The sequence below is a fragment of the Diabrotica undecimpunctata genome, chromosome 7 (assembly GCF_040954645.1).
Source record: "Diabrotica undecimpunctata isolate CICGRU chromosome 7, icDiaUnde3, whole genome shotgun sequence".
NCBI classification, from domain to species: Eukaryota; Metazoa; Arthropoda; class Insecta; order Coleoptera; family Chrysomelidae; genus Diabrotica; species Diabrotica undecimpunctata.
Genome location: NC_092809.1, coordinates 65099476 through 65125911, shown reverse-complemented (window position 1 = coordinate 65125911; position 26436 = coordinate 65099476). Strand labels below are relative to the sequence as shown.

The 26436-nt window shown below is 33.6% G+C and overlaps 1 protein-coding gene across 1 annotated transcript in view; it reads right to left on the bottom strand.

Moving 5' to 3' along the window:
• LOC140446792 (ficolin-1-like) overlaps nucleotides 1–26436 on the bottom strand; it is a 216639-nt gene that overhangs the window by 23126 nt on the left and 167077 nt on the right. Inside the window, exon 2 of the mRNA XM_072539381.1 lies at nucleotides 1323–1424. The gene's annotated coding sequence lies outside the window, so the exon portion shown is untranslated. The remainder of the gene's footprint in view (nucleotides 1–1322; nucleotides 1425–26436) is intronic.

The following is a 26436-nucleotide window of genomic DNA, read 5'->3' as shown; positions in this document are numbered from 1 at the left end:
TCCTGATTCCAATGTTATTCCTGATTAAGTTATCTAATGTTAATATATTTTTTCTAAAGGGTTTAATAAGATGTTTGTGTTCAATATACCACATAAGTCGATTGACAATAACCTTTTCTAGCAACTTACACATTGCATTCGTAAGAGATATTGGTCTATAGGATTCTGCTTCAAATTTAGGTTTACTAGGTTTGTATATTGGAACTATAATTGATAAGTGCCATATTTGTGGGAATGCCTTATTATTCCATATATGAAATTGAAAAGCTGCAATAATAGTTCTTGTCCTACTACTGGTAGTTTCTGTAGGAAAAGTGCAAAAAGTATAATGTTATGTCTCAAATGTGTTATTGACTGATTCTTATAGTACTTTTTACACTGAATTCAGAAATGATAATAGTTTTTTTTCAAGTTTTTTCTACAGATTTATTAATATTTAATAGACGTAGTATTGATTAATATTAAATTTATATAAGAAAGCTCAGTAGAAGAATCAAATCTTGATTATCCACGTCCGAAAGCAAATAAAATACCACGTCGCTACCTTTCTCTTTTACTTCTAACATGTAAGGAGTAGATGTTTGTGATAACCTTTGTACTAATTATAATATAGAAAGACGAACAAAAAGATGGACTTTGGCTGTTCTCTTCCACTTCTTAAATGTGGCTGCCAATAATGCTTTAGTTATATATAAATATAATACAAACAATACAAGACCAATTCAAAGAAGAACATTTTTAAAGCGATTGTCACAAGAACTTGTAAAAAATGATGAGGCAACTCGCAATTCTTCTCAATATCCCGAAAAATTTACGAAAGCGTATTCGACGGCAACAAAATATATCTGAACAAGTAGTGTTCCAACCTAATGTATCTGGACCATCCAGTGGAATATGTGGGAAGTGCTCAGGAAAAAATAATAATAGACAATCAGTTTAATGTAGTGAATGCAGTACTTTTATTTGTAAAGCTCATATAAATAAAATTTTGGGCATCGACTGTATTGGTAGCGATTAAATTACGTAATATATATTTTTTTTATCTTTTCCCGTTCATTATCTTTTAGACTAGCATATAATTTATCAATAAAACATTTCACATTTAAATAATCTAATTTCTATTGCTTTTAACACCAATGGGTCATATTGACCCCACGCGACCAATTATGTGTTTATTCGTGACGGGACTAGTTAAGGGTTAATATACCTTAAAAGAACCATCGGAATTAACCTGTTTGTCATTTCCTTTTTCTATCAAAAAGTTTTTGTAACATTTTTACCTAATGAATATGAAAACTATATAAAAATATTAAAAATTGTACCAATATTGTTCTCCTCGTAATCTGGTTGAAGTAAACTATTGATATCTGTTTTCCATGGATCCGGTTTATTTTCCAATTTTGCATTCAGTAATTTTGTGAATTAGACAAACTTCAACATCTGAAATAACAGAGTCAATAAAAAGAAAACATTCCAAGCATCAATAGACACTCATACTATAAATATCACACGGAACTTTTCATTTTCAGTTACAACCCCCAATGAAGAAATATTGAAGAAACTTGTTTGGGAAAGTATTTTTGCTTTAATATTCTAATTATTTTATTATAATATCATCTTATTTAATTATATTTATTTTCATTTATTTTCAAACGACATTTGTTTATATTCTAGATACGACTCTAACCAATTTAAGAAATTACCTCAAAATCCACAGAAATTCACAAACTGCATTTGCAGATGCAAACCAACATTTGATTTTTAAAGTTTTAGTTAAATCAAAAAAGTGGACTTTAACAAATCTCGTTTAATCTAATGAACTATGAATAAAACAGAAAAAAGTTGCGAATCGAATATCCGTTGATTTCTTCGGTAGAAACACATTCTGATATACATTTATTATATCTATTTATTACCAAAAAATTAAATTTTGTTATGAATTGATTCTTCAAAAACTAGGAAAATACCTACTTCAATTGATTTATTTATTAAATCAGTTAATGGTTGGGCTCTATATACAATTATGTGAGTTTTACAAATTTTTGACTATTTTTGGCAAATTTTGGAAAAATATGACCTGACAAGAAAAGAAAATTTATGTTACTTTAAATATCGAATACTTACCCACAGCAAGAAAATCTATTAGTAAGAGTTTAACAAGGAAGGTAACTTACCATTACCATTTAAGGTCAAAGGACAATAAGAAATTAAAGGTATGTAAAAAATGTATCTGTGTACAATTGGACTGAAGGAAGACACTGTGCATGACTAGACAAAGAAAATGAATGAATCATGGTTTAAATGCAATACCGTCATCAGATGCAAAACGAAAACCAGATTCTAACATTAATTAAACAAAAAGGAATAATTTATCCGAGTTCTTGACTAGTTTACCAACATTGCCCTTACATTACTGCCGAAGAGAATCGTTTAAATTATATTTGAAACAATTTTTTCCAACTAAGCAAGATTTATACACAGAATATAAGAAGTATTGTGAAGAAAATTTGCAGACAGACCTTGTTAGTAATCCGATATTCGATGAAGTATTTTCAGAAATGAATCTTTCTTTGTACCAACCATGAAAAGATAGATGTGACATATGTTGTGGCTATGAAACAAAAAATATTGACAAAGAAAGATACCAATTCCATTCAACAAGAAAAGATAGATCTAGAAAAAGGAACAGAAAGTGATAAAAACTTAGGCATTGAAGCTTCTGCCTATATTTTTTGTGTGGATGTGCAAGCAGTGAAAATATTATGTCCTGTTATAAATGCAAGTCAAATATAAATTATAAAACTAAAGTGTTCATAATTTTACTATTTATAACATGGTTACTCATGAATGCCGAAATTATTGGTGGAATGAAACTAAAGGTGATATGTGTACCTCTACATTTGCACATTTATAATAGATTATATTGAGGAGAAATGCACCAAAACCATTCCAATAATTTTGTACTAAGATGGTTGTTCTTACCATCACAGGAATTGTATCTTTGCTCAAAAATTTCTGAAAAACGGTTTCTAAGAAAAGTATTTTAAAGTATAATAAAGATCACATCTACAAAAATAATGATCTGACTGCAAAAGAAAAAAACAGAAAGAAATAGGTAAAATAGCAAAGTAAGAAAAACAGACAGAAATAGGCTACAAGAAGTTAATCGTGAATGAGGAAGAATGGATATGGGATGAAAAAAAACAACAACCAGAAGAAAATACCAAAGAAAAATTGCCAAAAGGCTAATAAAAGAAAAACAACCTTGGAGATATGATACTGAAACGGCAAGGCAAAGGAATACGACTATGGAGAACGAAAAAATAAACACAAAAAAGGCAACAATTCAAGGATATAATAAAAATTGGCACTTGGAATGTGAGAGGGAGCTTTAAGAAATAGACCAAATTATTGAAAAATATACAATAGATATCCTTGCCCTGCAAGAAACGAACCAACTGGAAAATAAAATTATTAAAATAGGAAAGAGCACACAACACGTTCAAGTCCGACAATTTTGGTGTTAAACTTTATTCTGAGTATATGACAATGTGTGAATGTTATCTAAGCGGATTTTTCACAAATTATAACAAATATCTTCTCTCCCATTGATAAATTGGATGATAAAATATGAAACCCTCAATTTTATTGCTTACTTTTTAAATATTCAAGCTAGACGTGCTCGAAAACGACAAAATTAGCTGTAATGAAAGGTTGTAAAATAATAAAAGTAAAAGCATCGGTAAGCTTTGAAAGAATCACCAAATGTATTTAGAGTATATTGCATTTCCAATAATTTGTTGTATTATCATAATCCAATCCCGTCGGTTTATTTTGCTATGCATTCAGTAATATTTTCTACGCCTTCGGTATCGGGTGTTTTTTGGTTTTACTGTTAGTCATTGCACGTGTTTTGCTAAATACTTCAATTTTAAATTATTTTTAAAATGAGTGATGAATATTGCCAACCTTCGACTTCTAAACGAGGTAGGTGGAAAACTTCTCAGCCAATCTCAGATGATGAATTACTACACATATTAGAAGATTCACATGACGATAGTGACGCAAGTGATGAAGATTTATATTGTGATCAAGATGATCGGACAAACGATCCTAATTTACAAGAAGAATCCGAAGATGATAATGGTGATAATGGGTCTCAAAATATTATTGAATGGTCTTCAGAGGTTCAACATCCTACAGTGCTATCATTTACAGCAATACCACGATTGAAAATTAATGTGGATGGCAGCAATCCTATTGATTACTTCAATTTATTGGGATGTGAATTATTCTATGACCTGATTATTCAAAATAGCAATTTATATGCCGTTGATATTCTTTCTCTAAGTAAATCTGAGAAAAGTAGAATTGCAGCTTGGAAGGATATAACTGTAGAAGAATTTAAAATTTTTCTTGGTTTGTTTATTCTTATTGTTTCACATAAGAACCATAAAAATTAATCGTATGAATGATTATGGGAAGAAAAATCATTTATTTAGTATACCAGTGTTTGGACAATACATGAGCCGAAATCGTTTTATGTTAATTTTGCGTGCCTTACATTTTAACAATAATAGTGACAATAATCAGTCCAGACTTGCCAAGATATCTCCATTATTATCTTTTTTTAATAATAAAATGGAGAATCTTTATTATCCAGAAAGAAAATTAGCCCTGGACGAATCTATGATTTTATGGAGAGGAAGACTTAGTTTTCGTCAATTTCTCAAGGGCAAACGACACAAATATGGTGTCAACTGTATACTTTGGCAGAATGTACCGGGATGATTTAACGCATATTAGTTTATGGTGGGGCTAGTGACCCTGTACTTGGAGGACGTAATCATACCGTAAAAGTAGCGCTAAATTTGATGGATTCGAAACTAAATGTTGGTCACTCCTTATATATGGATAATTTTTATAATAGTGTTCCATTGTGTAAGAAACTACTTTCGGTTAAAACTTATCTTACAGGAACATTGAGAACAGGAAGAGCGGAAGTTGTTTCTCGAAAATTAAAATAAAATGAACTGGCGAGTGCTTACAATAATAAAGGAATATGTGTGTGTAAATGGAAAGATCAGCGAGATATTTTAATGATCTCTTCTGAATTTGGTCATGAAATGGTTCCAACAATATCTAGGAAAGGAATTGATAAAGAAAAGCCCCGTTTAGTCGCTGAATATAACAAAGAAAAGGTGGTATTGACTTAGGCGACCAGATGTTAAATTATTATAGTTGGAAACACAAAACTATGAGGTGGTACAAAAAAATAGACATACATATTTTTCATACATACATACATATTTTTCAAATTATGCTAATCAACGCATACTATTTCTATAATAATTCTAATACAAAAATGTCATTGTACGACTTTCGATTGTCGGTGATTGATAGTCTTTTGGGACCAAACCCAAAAATCCCTCAAGTCAAGAAAAAATTGACGTTTCATCTGCCATCCCATTACCCTAAATCAGCTAATAGTATTACAAAACGACGACGGTGTAAATATTGCTGGCAAACTAAAAAAGAAAGAAAGGACTCATTGTTTTATTGTGAGGAGTGCCCTGAACATCCGGGATTGTGCTTAGAAAATTGTTTTAGACGTTTTCATGAAGAAATTAAAAATTAGATAATTAATTTGTTTTCTTGTTAGTTATCTAGGTTCATAATTATATCTTTTTTCAATCAGATTATTATTTTTTTTAAGTTCAACCGACACATTTTCTGCCCTGTGGCCACCAACGCGACTCACGCGGTGAGTTTTTTTTGTGACCAAATTAATTTTTTTTGTACCCATATTTATTATAAAGGACGTTTTAAAGTATACCTTAAAAATTAATTAGTTTATACAAATACATCTCAGTGGCCCACTAAAGAAAAATCAGAGACGGAGCTGAACGTGTTGAGTGGGGGGACCAAGAGATATTTTGGAGTTGGATTCATGGTGTTGGAGAAAGTAACCAAAGCAGTTGTACATTTTCAACCAATATCAGACAGAATAATGTTACTTGAGAGTAAGAGGAAAGTATAGGAAGATTAGTATCATTAATGTACATGCGACCACTGAAGATAAAGACTTTAAACCAAAACAGAACCCTACGAAAAGCTAAGCACCCTAATAGGTAATATACAGAAATACGATATAAAGATAATCATTGGTGACGTGAATGCGAAAGTTGGAAAAGAGGAAATATATAGAAGAATAACAGGGTGACGAAGTTTACAAAGAACAAACAGGGCAAAACTAAAAAGAGATAAAGAAAATACCCAAAATGCGATCGAAAACTATATGACAAGAAGACGGGAAGTGAAAAGGATTTGAAGAAAAAAGAAAAGAAAACAGATACAAAAGCAAATAAAAAACATAGAAGAAGTCTACATAAACAAAGAGGTAAAGAATTTCTACCAAGAAGTTAAGAAATTTAGAGAAACTACAAAGAATAAGACTTACTTCTAGGTGAAACAACAAAAAAGATGGGCAGAATATTTCGAAGATCTATTAAATATAGACCAACAAGAGGAACTTGAGGGAAATGGGAATTGGCAAGAAGATGAAGAAAGGACGTGCGAGGAACGAACTCTAAATGAACTGAAAAAAATAATAAGAGACCTAAAAAATAACAAAAGTGCAGAACAAAGTGGTATCTCAGCTGAGATTTTTAAGGAAGGTAGAGAAAGGTTAAAGGAAAGGATATTTCACTTGTCACTAATATATTAGGAAAAAAGGAGACGGAAAACGGAAAACTATAGAAAACGGATTGCGAAAACTATAGAGGTAGAGCACTATTAGAAGTAGTCTATAAAATACTTGCAAAAATTATTAGGAAAAGATTAATAAAATATGATAAAACAGTGATTGGAGAATACGAGGGAGGTTTTAGATCAGAAAGAACAACTACTAATCAAATAAGTATGTTCAATTTAATACAAAATAATATCTACGAATAAAACTTAGGATTACATATGCTATTTATCGATTTTAAACAAGTATATGACTCTCTAAATCGAACAATGCTATATGAGGCCATGAGAACATTAGAAATACCAGAAATGCTTATAAGGCTAGTGAGAATGACGCATGGCTTAGGGAGACGATGAATAAAGTAACAATGGAAGGAAGCTTTTCAAGACAGTTTACAATGAATACAGATTTAAAATAAGAGGATCCGCTATCAACGAATTTATTCAACCTAATATTAGAACAAATCGTAAAAAGATTTGCATATAAGCATAAACAGAACTATTTTGAATAGCAGGGAACAGTGCATAGCGTACGCGGATGATGTTGTGACACTAGCGAGAACAACAAAATAATTAGGAAAAGTTTTCCAGAAATTTGAAAAAGAAGCGAAAAGATACGGATTAATAATAAACGAAACAAAACACAATATATCTGGAAATGAGAGGAGATATAACAAATAATAACAAATATATCAAAATCAAAGAAGCATAGACTGTCTATAGTTTTGAAAAAGTGTCAGAATTTTAATACTTAGGAATAACCATAACAAACACGGAAAAATAAGAGAATCAAAATGTTAAAACAATACTGAAGGAGGGAGAAATGGGGAAAAAGGATGTCCAAAGAAAAAATGGTTGGAAGCAGAAAAGTAAGACTTATATATAAATATTAATACTAATAAAAATTTTTTTTCTTACGCATAGGTAGCCGTTGTTAAATCATTTGTTTTAATAAACTTTTATTTCCTTGTTAATTATATTATTTTGTAATAACCCGTAGGTATCAACTAAAAATTTAATATTTTTTATTGCAGTATATCGTATTTGCTGTAAAATATTAAAATTATGTAAATAAAAAAAAAAACACTTTCATTAGCAGGTTTCCATTTCCTGCAAAAACAGAAAAAACCTCCTACTGTAAAAAACCTCTTTTGACAGATACGGCCTATGAAAATTAGACCGATGATATATACATTATTAACATTATTATTTATGTTTAACAATTTTACCTTTCCAACATACACTGCATTTTCACTAATGTGTATGAAAACCAACAAAAACGTTATAACACCGATCATTGTGATACTAAATATGATAAAGATGTTAACAATTTTATAAATTTTGTAGTACACCGAAATTGCGTCACAATATCCGGTGGTTTGATAGTGCTATAAAATGTCTAAGACGCTGTTATCTTTCTTATTGCGAGGGGAATTTTGGTTTTTTATAGATGAGTGAGTCCCCTCACTATCAAAGTGTAAGACAGTTACTTATCTTTTTTGTTGGCGTAATTAACTGGGACAGTAAAATTTGAATGAAAGAAATTTATGTTGAGAGTCTGAAATACTACATTCTTTTAACTGATATCCACTGTCATAACGAAGATATGAGAGGCTTAGTTTTATTAATTTTGATTCTACCTCTGATTAAAGTAATTGTAGTTCGTTCTAAATTAAAGGTGTAACTTTTACATTAGTATTACTAAGTCTCTAATATCAAATGGTCATATTAGAAAATGGTAGAAGGATACATGGAAATAAATCAAAGAATGACACATTAATTAAGTTCTTAGTCAACTGGTGTTGATGTCTTACCAAAATGGGGTAAAATTCAATATCATATTAACACTGCCCTCTCCAAGCATATTGAGGACCATGGAGTGATTTCCTAAATCAATAAACTTGATACATAGTCATAATATCAACATGCAAAAAATACATTTTAGTGTTATTTGTATTATTTTTATTTTGCGTAAAAAGTTTGAGATTTATAGCATTTTTTTAATTTGTGTCGTATCTTCTTCTTTAAGTTCCATCTTCTATCGAAGGTTGGAAATCATCATGGCTATGCGGACCCTGTTGACTGCTGCTCTAAATAGTTCTGCAATACTGCATTCAAACTATTCTCTCAAGTTTTCAAGCCACGATATTCTTCGTTTTCCCACATTTCGCTTTCCTCAAATTTTGCCTTGCATAATAAGCTGCAATAATGAGTATCTTTGCCCTCCCGTAACATGGACTAAGTACTTAAGTTTTCTTCTTTTGATAGTCAAAGCATTCTTAAGCATAGTTCTAACCTTATATCCCGACAAGAAAGAAAGTTTAACGATTGATGCATGTACTATTTCAGTACGTGTCTTAATTTCTTTGGTTTCTTCTACGTTTGATGTTAAACATGTTCCTAAGTATCTGTAGGTATTCACATTCTCAATTACAGTATTCTCAATAATCTATTAGATATTTGCATCTGTTGATTTAGTCATGATCATGCATTTAGTTTTTTTCAAATTCATTCTTAGTCCGTATTCATAACAGCATTCATTAAGTCTTGGCATTACATTCTGTAAATTATTGTTGTTATCCGTAATTATTACTGTATCGTCTGCAAAGCGCAAGTTATTGAAAACTTTTTCATTGGTAGATATACCTTCTATTGAATCTGAGAGCGCTTCTCTAAATATCGCTTCACTGTAGACATTGAAGAGTAGTGGTGACAGCACGCAAACCTGGCAGACTCCTCTCTCCATTTTGATATCTCGGGTGTTCTGGTTGTTAACTCTAACCTTGGCAGTTGGATTCCAATATAGATTAGATATAATTTTCATATTACGACTGTCAATATTTTTGCTTTTTAATGTATCTTCGAGCTTTTTATGTTGAACCTTATCAAATGCCTTTTAAAAATCTACAAAACATAAGTATATGTCCTGATATATTTCCATGTATCTCTGGGCCAGCACGTTCAAGCTCAACAAAGTATCTCTTGCGCCCATATCATTTCTAAAGTCAAATTGTGTGTCACTAATTTCATATTCAAGAGTTTTAACAATTCTGCTGTGTATTATTTTCAAAAAAGTGTGTGACTTATTAAAGCTATTGTTCTGTGATCTAAGCAGGATATTGCACTTGATTTTTTGGGTATTGGCACAAAGGTCGATTGCAGTGTTCAATCACAAATTAACCCCTTAATTTGTAATCTCACATTATTCTTAACTTCTTAATCTATTATAGTTTCACCGTGTATAAGTGACATTGTAAAACCATACCGTATAATATTTTAATAATTAGTTCATTTACCTACAACTAAATAAATTGCCGAATAATATATTTTCTAATTGAACTTCCTAAGTGTCGCAATTAAGGCGTAGATTAAATTGTAGTGTAAGCAAAGTTAGTATGGTATGATAGGAAGCAATAACCTTTGTGCTTAGGTATAAAATATTTGTGAGATTATAAATTGGGGATTTGAGCTCATGTGAGGGCAGTCTACATACAGTCAATCATAAGTAGTTACCTAACGAACATCATATTGTGTAATTACCAGTAGCTGTCAATAAATCAACACTTTTACTCCACAACTTCAATTTTATTAAACCTATTATCGTCGATCGACAAGAAGCGGACAAAGGGGCATTTACAAACAGATTCGAACCTCAAACCCAAGTTCGAAACTTTCCATGCAGCCATTGTCTGGGGATTGTGGTAGTCTAATATATTAGATTAAAAAGTTCAACCATTACACCAATAACATCTTCATCAATGAGTTTTAATAATTTGATGAGCACATTATCTGGTCCAATAGATTTGCCCTCTATTGTGTTTTTGATGGCATAGATGACTCCTTCCCTTAATATTGGTGGTCCGGTATCATCTGTGGTTTCTAATGATAGTTCTTTTCTTTCATTATTAAAAAAGCTTTTGGATGTAATTGGTCCAGTGACACAATCTCCCTGATCATTTTTAAGGATATTCGTTCTTGTGCTTTTTTTAGAACCTGTCATTTTTTTGATTTTTTTGTGTAAATAAAGCTGTCATACTTTTTATCCGATTCTTCTATTTCCTTGCATATGTCCAAAAACCACCTCTCTTTTGACCCTTGAATTTTCTTTCTGATGATTTTCTAAATTTCTTTGTATTTATTTATGTCTTTTGCTTTATGTTTTCTTCTTTCTTTCATAAGTTCAAGAATTGCTACTGTCATCCAACGTTTTGTTTTTTTCGCAAGTGGTCTGACGGTTTCTTTTCCAACTGAAACAAGGGCATGTTAAATTTTTTCCCATTTTTGGTCAATAATTAGAGTTTCTGCATTATCTTCTTTGACTTTCCTTTTTTTTTGTATTTTTTAAATTTCGTTTCCGCATATGTGCTGTCTTGTCTGAGCCGCCTTGTATCCATGATTTTTTTGAAGCTAGGGTGCTTTATTCCAAGTATCAGTTCTTAAAGCTTATTATGGAAGGAACGATAGAAGGAAAACGGAGCATCGAAAGAAAGAAATTCATATGGCTTAAAAACATAAGGGATTGGACAAACCTCGATGTCCATGCACTCTTTCGAACCACACAAAACCGAGAGGAGTATGTCAGAATTGTGGCCAACATCCACTAATTGGATAGGGCACCATAAGAAGAACAAGGGTGCTTTACATTCTTTAGTTTCACTCTTATCGACAAAACAACCATATTGTGATTGGAGAATATGGCCGCTCCTGGATAAGTTTTGGATGGTATTATAGAATATATATATATATATATATATATATATATATATCTTTAGAACATTTAGCGTTTACATCTCTCAATATAATATTTATATCATGTCTTTTAGTCAGTTTTAAGACATTGTTAATTTGTTCATCGAAGTTCTCTATGATGTCTTTATCAGTGTCTGCAATGGGTGCATATACTTGGGTTATATTTATTTTTTTATTTTACGTTTTAAATGAGAGTTGATACTCGATCGACTGATATGAGATTGTTAAATATCTGGTGTAAAATTTTTCCACTTCAGGTCATTGTATATCGCTATGCCTCAGTATGTCAATCTTTATTCTGCAAATTTCCGACACAGTGTAAAATAGTTTGCCAGATTGATATAAACTTACGTTCCATGTTCCAATTTTCAAGGCAATAGAGTTATTCTTATTTCTTTGACAGGGATTTACCTTGATGTCGACGTGAGAGGCCCTGTCGTCTAGGTCTGATTGTCCTTCCCTGCCGAATCTTAGATTCCGAGCTCCATGATCATTAAGTAAATGATCGAATAGTGAGTACATGATTTTTGCTTAAGATATCCAGCTCCAGTGGGTGGGGATTAGGTACTTATACCGGTAATCATTCGATTAATTTAAAACTTGTAGTATCCAATACTGTGCTGGTTCTAGCTTGCGTGGGGGAAGAGCTCTAAACTGAGTAAGGGCTTTTTAGCACTTCACGGAAGACGGTCTGGGCAGGGGAAGTCCTCGACCTCGACACGGCGCGTCCCAATGACTGATAGGGAACGTTACTGTAGATATGCAGGACAGGTGCGTATAAGGTCCAACCAAATAAGTACCCGCGGATCAACTGCGAAATATTGCGAAGTCTTATTCTCTACCAACTTCCCTGACAAAAATACAGAGAAAAGAAGTTATGAAAAAAAACCTCAAATATTGAAATCAGACATTGAGGTATCAATTAAAAAGTTGAAATTCAGAAAAGCAGAAGAAGATGGAATAACAGCGGAAACACTCAAAGAAATGGGAGAATTAGGGACGGAAGTAATGCTTAGAATTTGCAATGAGATGTGGAATACCGGAAAGTGGCCAAATGACTGGGGTAAACTCACGTTTATTCCCATATATAAAAAAGGTTCACCGACAGATTGCAGTAATTACCTACATTAGCATTGATATCACACGCGAGCAAAGTACTTCTAATCATTATCAATGAAAGACTAAAATCAATTCTCTTATCACAAATTCCCCAAGAACAATGCGGATTCGGCCCAGGTAGAGGAACAAGAGAACATATTCTTAATATTCGTAAAATTATCGAAAAATCTCGAGAGTTTAACATAGAAACATATTTACGCTTGATTGACTATTCCAATGCCTTCGAATGTCATAAAATGGGATAACATGTGATATACTTAGAGAAATGGGTACGCCAGAACATCTACTCTATTTATTACAAAAACTATATATGTAAATAATACTGCTAATAGTAAGAGTTAATAATGTGGTTTCGAAAAACTTCAAATTAAAATTGGAAGTTCAACAGGGATGCATAATATCCCCTATCCTATTCATTATATATAGTGAACATATTATGCGTCAAGTTTCACCAGAAGAACTGGAACAAATTATTAATAGGCTAGGCACGGTGAGTAGGAAATATGGTCTGAAAATAAATATGCAGAAAACCAAAGTGATCATCGATAGAATCAGAAACAACCAGGCAGAGATAAGAATCATGGCAAGTTACGAAGTGGTCAGGCAATTTAATTACTTACTACTAACAGCAGAGAATGCGAAGACAAGATCCGTCGACGCATCACAATGGCCAGATAAGCAACAGTCTAACTCACAAAAATTTGGAAGACCATTGACATCACAAAAAACATAAAATTACGCCTTGTTCGAGCATTGATATTTCCTATCGCCACCTATGATTCAGAAACTTGGACAATAAAAAAATCCGATTCAAAGAGTATAATGGCATTTGAAATGTGGTTCTACCGTAGAATGTTGCGCATACCATGGACCATCGCACAAATAACTGAACTTATTACAACTATCAACCAAAATGTACTGAGATATTTTGAACATCTAACTAGAAGAAGAGAAGGCATGGAGAGAATGATAGTTGAAGGTAACGTAGCGGGTAATAGATCCAGAGGAAGATCTCCAGTACGATGGTCAGACCAAATAAAGGAGATGACTGGTTACTCATTGTCCGAAGCAAAACAACACGCACAGGAAAGATATAATTGGACAGAAATAGTCAAATAAATTACATGACGCCACTACATCCTTACGAAGGAGAAAATATTAAGAAGAAGGAGGAGTATCCAATAATGGACTGATCCAGGATCATATCTCTTATGCTCTATCTTAATACTGGTGATGCCACTGTCTAACATTATAGTAGGATATGGGAAGAGAAACTTTGATAATTAGATGGGAGAACGGGTATCGGACATAATTTTTCCTAGGTACCAGGAGAGTGGCAGATAATTATGGCTCACGTGGGCAGGGTCGCATCCCTGAAGCAGTACTGTCTTCTACCGGGAACGCAATAGATTATCTACCTGCTACCCTAATTGCCGTATGCTGAGTAAATAAAACTGTTGTGTGGATCCGACTGAAATTTCAAACAAAGGAAATTTTAATGCATACATAAATCGCCCAAGTTGGCGATTAATCATCAAGTAAATTATGACAAGGTCCTGCAGGTCCTGGTTTTTAATTTATAATCATATGTGTATGTGTAAATACACAAGAATTTTCTGATTTCTTCCACTTAGTTTCTTTCGCCACAAATTCTTCACCTGGAATTTCATTGTTTTTCTCTCCCATGTAGTTTCTGACAAGGTCTACTTCCTCGATAGTTCCAAATTTATATCTTCTTCTTTATTATTGCTGCTTTCAAAAAGCTCCTGCTCGATTTTCTCGTGGTCTGCTTTTTCTCCGTCAAACTCGACGTACATTTCTTCCATGATTTTAGAGAGGAAAGTTTGCCCCTTTTCGTATTACATTCTGATTCCATTTTTTAATTGATATAAATAACGAGGCGTCGATTAAAAAAAAAAAGAGTCTATCTGAGCTCCTATCGATTATAGAAATATTTTTGTAATTATGGGTCTTGAAAGCAGTTTTCATAATCTTTGCGAGTTACAAACTTCTACGATGCTTAGGGGGCAGTCCAGTTCTAAATTTTAAAAAAATATTTTATTTTTTTATGAAAAATTAACCATATATTTTTATTGTAATAAATAAGGTTGACAAACATTTTTAGGTTTTGTTTTACATTGTAGTGATACAATATAAGTCTTTAAGAGGAGAATGCCTTTGATTGGGTCTATTTGATTATTTTAAAAGGTATAATTTTTTTCATATTGGGAGGAGCAAGTTATTAGCAAAAAATTAACCATTTTTTAAAATTTTACAAAATTTAATTTTGTTGGGAATTGAAAGGCCTTTAAGGATATACATTAAAATTGTTACACAAACATTTTTACATAAAATATATTTTTAAAAAGTACTATTTTTCACCTTTAATCGGTTATTATACAATAAAAATTATACAAAATTAAACTTGTAAAAGCTTAATTTAAAACTCAATTGATGTAATTTTATAATTTTATGGCTATATTTTATATAAAGTCAGTTACCATAGGCTTTGCAACAATTTGAATTAAAGAGTGCATATTTTACATCGTCCTTTATAGCACAAAATAGATTTTAAAATTCACTAATTAAAGCACACTTGTTTACCCACAGCCTGGGCTATAATCTAATTACCATTTTTTTAATTACTCTGAAATTATTACACAATGAAGTAAATAAAGCATAATCGGTTTATTTCTTATTTTTATTCTAAAATTTAAAAAAAACACACAATTTCTCAAATAATCAACTTCATTGTTATATACCTATTCCAAAAATAAATTAATTACACCTCAGTTGATCCAAACGCAAATATGAATACAAATAAATATATTTGTGACTTCTGCTAGCTCAATAAATCTTTCATATCTGAACTGTTCAAAAATTGCAACTGAACCGAAAAAAGAATGAACCGTTAACAACAACAAATCTATTACGGCCTTTTTTATTCGAAGGAAAACTGGAACTTTGCTGGTGATAATTTTTCTCCGGAGTTTCCACAAAAATGCCCTATATCACTGTCATACGCAATACAGGGTAAGGGTAGCTTCCAGGAAATTAAAAGCTTTTTCACTTATATCTATTATATTTTTATTAAAATATATATATATATATATATATATATATATATATATATATATATATATATATATATATATATATATATATATATATATATATATATTGTTATGGTTTAAATTTATTAAAATCTAATAAAAAATATGACTGAATATAGTGATGGTTGTTCTAATTTAGTAGAAAGTAGGCATATAGGAGAATAGATATTTGAACATTAATGTATGACAACAATATAGGAATTCTCATAAACGAATAATGTTAATAGCCCAAAGATAGCAATTTTAGAATATAAGGTTTAAGTCTTTTGTTTACAAAAAAATTGGACAAAAAATTAGAAAGTTTTATGGACGGTCATAAGTATACAATACCCGAAGTAGTATTAGCTGTATTGTCTCTATAAACTTGAAAACAAAGAAAAGTTCTTATTTATTTAAAATTTTTAAACATCAAGGTTATGTGTCAGAGAAGTCACAGAATTTGATTGGTCGAAAGGGATGGTGAGTATGTAAGATGTGTGTGTGTGTCTGATTGGTGAAAAAGAGAAGGAGGTATTAAAGTGAAGGAAGGCAGGTTTTGCCCGGGAAAAAGAAAATTACTGTGATTTGAACGTTGGAAGAAGCAAGTTGTTTTTGTTCCATATCCTGCAGTGAAAGTTAGCAGAGTTCTTGTCAAATAATAATAATTGTGAAAGGTGTTTGGTATCTGTGGAATGAGCTCCAAAGGTTGGTAGCAGTGGACAACGAAAGTACATCCTGTAATAAACAAACAGGTGTATAATATATTTGTGAAAATTCGATTGAGTGAAAATCCTTTCGACTAGAAAGAAATTGGGTTCCTGTGAAATAGGTGTTAGTCCAGGTTGTAACGATAAGATTACTTTATCATTATTTAGAGATATAAAATAACTTAATTCTGCCTGTAAAGTATGCAACCAACTATACATGGACTGGTATTAAATAATGATATATGTATCTTTTGGGTAAAAGGTATGTTTATATATTGGTCAAACTGCTTACCTGTCGTTTTCGCTTAGCTTGGAACTGACAGAAGTCAACCAGCTAAAAGTGTATAAAAGCACTTTATATTCAACCTCTGAAGGGTAAAGAGGTATTCCCCAGCGACCAACGCCACGTGGTTCTTGAGTTAAGAAATTTTTTAAGTTTATTCGGAAGCAAATTTAAGTTAAAGAAGGCGTGTTTATTTGATGAATATTGGAAGTTTTTGAAAAAGAAGGCTTTAGTTTAAAAACTGTGGAATATTGTGCATTGGGTGAGTTTCATTTTAATCAAAGTAAATATTTTTTTAAACCATTGTTAGTTTCATATTAATACCATTGTTTATTATTCAATAATTTCACCCTAATTATATCAGTATAATCACATTCAGAATTCTTCCTGTTAGAAATCCTGCTAAGTATATTTTCTCATATCAATATCCAATCAATTCGGTAATGTAAGGAGATCTTTCATTACTATTTGCATATAATATATTCGTCAAGATAAGTTAAATTTTATTTCTTCCTTGAAATATTCATAGTAAAATCCCACTATTCTCTTTATAAATACGTAGCTTTCGGTTAATTTTTCCAAGGTCATAGTCAGTAATTATCAGTATTTAGTCTAGTTTTTCTTGTCCTAACCACCTTGTTTTTTTTTATCAGATCAGAATCAAACTAATGAGAGCTTTCTTTGATTTCATTTTTAGTCGCTGGAGAAAGAAGAAAGAATATAACAGTCAATTGATATTATTTTGGTTTGGGTGCTGGATGGAGTTTGGTTTAGTTGGATTTTGGAGTAACTGTTCAGTTTCTGGCGCTAGGAGAGTGAGGCTTTTACCTTTCACCCGGACGAGTCTTAGTGGCGTTAAGACTTCTGGGAGAAGAACCTTCTCGGCTTGAGAAGGGTCAGGTTTTTTTTTACTTGTTGTCATATCATTTTAAGAATAATTTACCTAAATTTGGTATAAACTTTTTAGTGAGCTTAACGAACCAACTTTAATAATAATTACCGTTAATTTTCATAATTCGTATGTGCATATCATTACCTATATAATATTCAAATTTTCTTTTCTTAATATCATTTTTTTATTTTTGTCATGAAATATTTTAAATATACATATTAGTTATAACAGGGTAGAGGTGTATTGTAATACAATTGTGTAAGGTCATTTGTTTACAAAGGTCCATTGGGTATTTTTACAGTCCTACTGGTAGCATTGGTTTATCTTGGATCTGTTCCTTTTCGAACAGAACAATTTAAGTAAATTTACAGGTTATCTGATTTGAATCAGATCAGAAATCGTCAAACTGATACGTTGGTTTAAATATAGGGAAGGGTTATAGTTGTTTGGATATATATATATATATATATATATATATATATATTGTTGTGGATTTATTAAAAGGTTCAATATTTATAACACTTACGGATTTAATTTATTTCTTTATTTATATTAACTTATCTGACAAATTTATATATATCCGTACGTTACAAATTCGCGAGCGCGAGTTCAGAATTAACTGTTCCTTCCAAATCAAATGTCCTTTATATATGCCATTGCCTTTACGCTAGAATCATCGAACAGCCTTCTCGATTTGCGGCGAAATTATAACGGTAAGGCAAACGGGTATTTTTTTACATCGGCTCGACCGTTTCTGGAAGGTCCATTCAGGTAAATTTCTGCCGGCTAATAGAATACTCTCGTAAAATCTAAAAACAGAACACATTAGTCATAATATTTACGGTTATTTTAGGCCAGGATAATTATCGTAACATTGCCCCCCTCTTAAAAGATGGTTCCTCCTGGAACCTTGTCGAGACTGAAACCGGAACTGTATGCTGGTATCGGCAACTGGACCCTCTTTTACAACTTCCAGTTGTATAAAAATGACAAGGGACGGTTTTCTCTCCGCACCAGTAACTATGCGGATTGCAACAGACTAACACCTGGACTTCGGTGTCTTTAAAGATCTCCTCCACCATATTTCGGATAACCCTCCAATCTAATTGGCGGCACTCCAACTTTGGCATGGCTAACTTTTGCACGTCGGACTCTAGTACGTGCTCTCTCAATTGAAGTAAGGCTTCCCACACATCTCGGTAGGTAGGTTGGTCACGGGCAGTGTCTTTTGTTACCAGGTAGAAAAGGTAACGTGATGCATCTTGGAGTTTCAAGGTTTTACCGGGAGCTGGCACCTGGCATTGAAGTTCTGCAACTCGACCAAACTTCCTTCGAAAGACGGATGCCAACCCTGGTGCGTCTTTGATACTGGCCGGGATGGTAAGGGCCAGCGAGTAGTCATCGGGGAGCGCGAGTAGATCTTGCTTTTCTTCAGTGGTAACACCATGTCTTGCTTTACCGGTACCTCCATAGGCACCCATGAATTCCTCAAACGTGAGGTCAGACACGTCTTGGACTTGGTTTACTTCCACTTCTTCATCTACGTCGTGGTCACCTTCGAAAGACGCCAGCCGGTTATGGTGTACTATCATCGGCTTTCCCCTCGGAATCTTGCTTATTCGGTAGATGACATCGTTGATCTTCTCCATGATGAGGTATGGACCTTCCCAAAACTGCTGCAATTTGGGAGAACAACCTTTTCGCTTCTTGGGATTATACAGCCATACTTTGTCGTTCTTCTTAAAGCAACCCTTTTCGGCTTGTGTATCGTACCGTTTCTTCATTCGGTCGCTAGCGATCTGAAGGTGGGAACGGACCAACTCATGTACATCGTCCATTCTTCTTCGTAATTCGATCACATAATCTTCACCTGCTACATCTTCTCCAGGTCGACACCCAAATTCTAGATCACAAGGTAGTCGCATTTCGTGTCCGAATAGGACTCTGGCTGGTGTCTGGCCCGTTGATTCGTTAACAGCAGATCTGTAGGCCATTGTGAAGAACGGAAGGTATTGGTCCCAGTCTCGCTGATGATCGGACACCATCTTTGTCAAATACTTGCCAACTGTCCTATTCATTCGTTCTACCATACCATCCGATTGCGGATGATACGCGGTAGTTCTTGTTTTCTTCATGCCTAGTCTATCACATATTCCTTGGAATAGATCACTTTCAAAGTTCCTGCCTTGGTCACTATGGATCTCCAAAGGCACTCCAAATCGGCTGATATATTCTTGGATCAACTTATCTGCAACGGTGGCGGCCTTCTGGTCTGGAAGTGCATAAATCTCGACCCACTTAGTGAAGTAATCCATTACTACCAACATGTACTTGCCCCCATTTTCACTTTCTGGAAATGGCCCTGCAATGTCCAAAGCTATTCTTTCAAACGGGCTTCCAACATTATATTGTCTCATAGGAGCTCTCCTTTTCCGGTGAGGCCCGTTACTCGTAGCACAAATAGTACATTTCTTACACCAGTCTTTTACGTCGTCGGAACTGTTCATCCAATAAAACCGTTCCCGAATTCGCTGAAGGGTTTTCCTTACACCAAAATGCCCTCCCGATGGACTGTCGTGTAACTGACGAAGTACTTCGGCTATTCTGCTCTTTGGGATCACCAACTGTCTTCTTTTCTCTGAACCGTCATCATTTTCCAGGACTCGTTTGAGCAAGCCATCTTCGATGATAAATGAGTCCCACTGGGCCCAATACGTCTTAACTACTGAGCATAGGTTTGATATTTCCTGCCAAGGTGGTCGACGGTTTTCCTCTTTCCATTTTCGGATTTTCTGTATAACTGGATCTCTCTCTTGTTCTTCCCTTATCTTAGTAGGCGTCCAGTCGTCGTTGACAATCGTCGTTCTTAGCACTGCTGCTTCCTTGGATTCCGTTTTGTTGCAGTGAGGACACTCTGCTGGGCATGGCCTTCTGGAAAGAGAATCAGCGTTTCTGTGGCTAACTCCGGCTCGGTGCTCAATCTTAAAATCGTATTCTTGGAGTCGTTCGATCCACCTGGCTATCTGACCCTCTGGATTCTTAAACTGCATCAACCACTTAAGGGCGGCATGGTCGGTTCGGATTAAAAACTTCCTTCCATAGAGGTATTGATAGAAGTGCTCTACTGATTTCACTACTGCCAGAAGTTCTCTTCTCGTGACGCAATAATTCCGCTCAGGTTTTGAAAGGACTTTACTAAAATATCCGAGGACTCGTTCCTGTCCTCCTTGAATCTGAGACAGCACTCCTCCAATTCCCACGTTACTTGCATCCGTATCTAAGATGAACTCTCCTTCTGGCAGTGGATACCCCAAAATTGGTGCTGTTATTAAATGCTTTTTCAACGTTTCAAAGGCATTTTGGCAGTCTATATCCCAGCGGTATTCTCTTGCTTCCTCTGTAAGTCGCGTTAATGGCTTAGCGATATCTGCAAACTTCTTAATAAACCTCCGGTAGTAAGTACATAGTCCAAGAAAACTTCTCACTTGATGTTTGTCAGTTGGTTTTGGCCATTCCTTAATGGAATCGATTTTTCCCTTATCCACGGCCACTCCTTCTTTACTGACTATATGACCCAGATAATTGACTTTACCTTGAAATAGCTGGCACTTTTTGGGGTTTAGCATCAATTGGGCAGCTTTAAGTCGATTAAAAACGTTTTCTAAATTCCTCAAATGATCTTCGAATGTCTCCCCCAAGACGATTATGTCATCTAAATAAACCAGGCATGTTTTCCAAGATAACCCTCTCAACACATTTTCCATAAGCCTCTCAAATGTCGCAGGAGCATTACAAAGTCCAAATGGCATAACGTTGAATTGCCACAATCCAGATCCTGTGGTGAAGGCTGTCTTTTCTTTATCGACTGGGTCCATTTCTACCTGCCAGTATCCAGACTTCAAATCTAAAGTAGAAAACAATTTACTTCCAGCCAATGTGTCCAATGTGTCATCGATCCGAGGCAGAGGATAACTATCTTTCTTGGTAACGTTGTTCAGCAAACGGTAATCCACACAGAACCTCGTCGTTCCGTCTTTCTTCTTAACCAGGACCACCGGAGAGACCCATGGACTCGTAGAAGGTTCTATCACCCCGTCTTTCTTCATTTCCTGAACAATCGTTTCAGCTTCCTCTCTCTTCGCCTGTGGTAATCGTCGAGCTGTTTGACGAATTGGCTTAGCATTACCAGTATCAATTTTATGCTTAACAACGGTAGTTCTTCCCGTCTTTCCTCCTTTCGGTACGAAAATATCACGATACTGCCGAAGAAATTCCCTTAATTTCCTTTTCTCCATCTGATTTAGAGACTGTCCTGCAACTGCAACCATTTGGTCGAATTTGTCGTTGGAATTATCAGATGTTGTCGCCTGACGAATTATGGATGTCACAGGTACACAAGTTCCTACTTTTGTCTCTTTCTTTATGGTCACTGGGTAGTCGTTGACATTGATAAGTCTCACAGGAATTTCTTTAGCCGAAGTCACCAATTCCTTTCCAATTATGATTCCACGGCCAACCTCATCGTCGTGGTTCCAAGGCTCCATCATAACAGGTCTCCCTTCGTCTACAATTCCCTGTAGTCGCGCTACTATGATCGTTTCGCTTCTCGCAGGCACGACTGTATCTTCTGTAATGGCTGCTTGCACAGTGTTGTCATTATGTGGATGGAGAAATACCTCCTCGTTGCCAACTTTGATTACCTTATTCTTAAAATCCAATTGGAATCCATGCATATTCATTACGTCCATTCCTAATATAACATCCTCTTCGATGTCAGCAACTATAACAGTATGGACAAACTTTTCTGCCCCAATTCCCAATTGTACCTGGATTTCTCCATGAATGTTGGCATTTTCACCTGTAGCGGTCCGAAGTCGTAACCTCGTTGGTAACAGTTTCTTTCGGCTGTTTATAACTGTCGGGCGTATAATGGTTCTGGTCGCTCCGGTATCCACCAACAACGTATGCTTTTTACCATTTATGTCTCCATCTACATATACACTATCTTCACGACATTTCAAAGAAGCTATTAGTATGAGAGGGTCTTTGGAAAAGTTTTGGGTCGAAGCTGCCCCCCTAAGGCTGACCCGTTCTAGTTTTCCTGATGGTGAGTTTCTTGATTTGCGTCGTACCTAGGGTGCTTACAGGAGCTTCGTACGTGTCCTATTTCGCCACAATTCCAGCATCTGATGGTCTTCGTTTTCTTGTATGTCATGCTTTTCATCATATTAACGAGCTGGTCAAGTTTATCTTCATCTCCTTCCTCTTTTACAGTCCTAACTTTACTGTACCCGCCAGAGGCCTGCGTAGCTGACTCGTATTCGAGGGCGGCGGATAGGACATCAACCAGCGTCTTGTGACGAGCTAATCGTAGTGTTCTCTGCATTTCATGATCACGAAGACCATCAATAAACGTTTGAACGGCCAATTTTTCCATCATGTCTTCGGGAGCTGTTGGATAAGCATATCGTACTAATCTGGCAATATCTACCTCATATTCTTGAAGAGCCTCATCTTTCTTCTGTCTACGATTTTTAAGCTGTGACTGATATACATGCTCCAAATGTTCGTGGCCATATCGCATATTTAACCTCTTCTTCAGTTGTTCGAAATCATCGGTCTCCTCTACGGCTATGGTCTGAAGCACATCTAAGGCATCTCCTCGAAGAGCGATAGTCAGGTTTACAGCCTTTTCTTTTTCAGACCATCCATTTGCTCTTGCGGCTGATTCGAACTGTTTCATGTAGTTGTTCCATGATGATTTTCCGTCGAAAGTTGGGACTTTAACATGAATAGAACCTCCACTTCCTTCAAATTTCGGCCGTGTCTCCAACTTAAATTTCGTCTCGTCTTCTTTTATCTCCACTGTAATCGGATTGTTACCTCTCTCTGCTGTCCCTGTTTCTTCCATCTTCCTTTCCATCTCTTTAATCTTTTCTTCGAAGGCCAACTTATCGGCAGCAACTTGGTTTTTTAGCGAAGACACTCTATCGTCAAGAGCAGATATTTCAGAAGTGACTTTAGAGATGTTAGCAGAAACTTTGCTTTCCAGAGAAGAAATCTCGTTAGAAACTTTGCTTTCTAAAGAAGCGATGTCGCCGGATACTTTGTTCTCCAATGATGCGATGTCGCCGGAAACTTTGGCTACATCAGAAGACACTTTCGAAATATCGTCGGAAACTTTGTTCTCTAATGATGCGATGTCGCCGGAAACTTTCGAAATCGACGAGAGGACAGCATCTTCAAATATATAAGTCTCTGGATCTAGTCCTTCTTCTAGCAAAGCGTTCTTTAGTCGTTGGACTAACTCAGCCTTTTTTCCGGTAGAAGCTAATTCTCTGTCTTCAAGATGTCTTCTTAAATTAGTCACTGTCAGCTCATAAATCGTAGCCATTTTCACAATTTATTTTATATTCACTTGTATTATTATTATAAGTCTAATTTATGTTCGATCTCACTCTGACACCATTTGTTGTGGATTTATTAAAAGGTTCAATATTTATAACACTTACGGATTTAATTTATTTCTTTATTTATATTAACTTATCTGACAAATTTATATATATCCGTACGTTACAAATTCGCGAGCGCGAGTTCAGAATTAACTGTTCCTTCCAAATCAAATGTCCTTTATATATGCCATTGCCTTTACGCTAGAATCATCGAACAGCCTTCTCGATTTGCGGCGAAATTATAACGGTAAGGCAAACGGGTATTTTTTTACATCGGCTCGACCGTTTCTGGAAGGTCCATTCAGGTAAATTTCTGCCGGCTAATAGAATACTCTCGTAAAATCTAAAAACAGAACACATTAGTCATAATATTTACGGTTATTTTAGGCCAGGATAATTATCGTAACAATATATATAAATATATATATAGATATATATATATATATATATATAGATATATATATATATATATATATATATATATATATATATATATATATATATATATATATATATAGGGTTTCTACTTTATTATCATTAAATTGGGTTGTAAGTAATAATCTGTTTTATTAAACCACCTTCTTTTATATATATATATATATATATATATATATATATATATATATATATATATATATATATATATATATATATATATATATATTGTTATGATGTGTTTTTTGTTTGAATGATAAACAATGAGTATTTTTAATAATATAATATATAGGGTTTTTATCGCGGTTCTCAAAGAATTAGCTTGTAAGTACTTTTTTAAATTATCTTTATTATAACTATTATGAAACACACATATATATATCTAACCTAGCCAATGTAAATTTAAAATAAACTATCTTTAAATTGATATTCTTATAAAACTAATTAAATTCTATAGACAATCTAAAATTTAAACAAAACTATCTTCAAAATTGAAATTGTTATGACACTAACTAAATTATATTAACAAAATTTTGTACCTTTCTTTCACTGAATGCCTAAATGAACTGTTTTCTACTCTATAGATTCTAATCACCACTGAATGTCTTCGTACTTCAGTTTTCCTTGTTTTTTGTGAAATTATTTTTTCCAATTATCAGCTTCTACCAATTTAAGATATAGTTTTCTTCACCAGCATTTATACACCACCAACCAAACCAGCAAACAGCATTTATATTTATTCTTCTTTTCAATATACCAATATCCAATTATTATAAGTTGATTTATACTAATCTCCAATCATAATATAATTTTAATTCCTTCCAATGTCCATCCAATATTCTTCTAATATACTTTTATAATCTTCAATAATTATTTGTGTATAATTATAAATGTGCATTAAATATATGCATAATTTTTAATCTTCATTTAACTCACTATATTAAACAATTGGACTATCTCCAACTAACTTTCAGATTTCTTATTAAACTGCTTGACTAACTTACTAAAACTGTGAACAATTGACTTCACTAACTAATCTACTAACTTTCATAATAAACTGCTTGACTTCTGACTAAAAACTTCCATCTTGAATCCAAATCACGGGTATTTATATCCTTTTGGATATTCCAGAACCATCTGGTAAGAGATCATGTTCCATTCGTTCTATTAACTTCTATATAGATGTTCTCGAAAAAAATATCTGTTCGATCCACCGCCATAATCATTATTTCGAGAATGTTCGACCGTAAACAATGGTCAAATTCTGCACTCTGGAGAATTCGTTAATGTTCCATTGATAATTTTGTTGACATTTAGGCTTTTCAGATCAGAATAAACATTCAAATTAGTAACTAACACTCTAATTTAATAAAATACACAATTCAAACAATATATTATTATAACCCCACTTTATATTCGTATTATGATTAATTTCTATCTGTCAATTCGAGAGTATTTTTGGTTGCCTAGGCACATGGCTCACTTACATATATTTACAACATTAAAATACAACTTTTTACACTTATTATATGCTAATTTATTAAAAATACCCTCACATAAATATATTTTTATTAAATTCTCTAGTATATAACTTATTTAAAACAACCAAATATCTAATATTATGTAGTATATAACTTATAAATTATTTTCTATAAACCCTAATCGTATCAATATATATATATATATATATATATATATATATATATATATATATATATACACTCACTCAAAAATATTTTGCATATTATCTGTAACGCCACTGAACGTTTCTCATTTGAAATTTTTTTGCACTGAGTTTTTTTGTCTACTAAAATAATGTATTTTATTGCTTGATTTTTTTTTCTTAATCGTCGCAAAGATTCTCAGTATTCATATTGCGTTCATCAGTTTTCGAAAACCGATTTTGTAAAAATTGGTTTGCGTTTTATTTACTGTGTAGTGAAGAATATGAATAGAC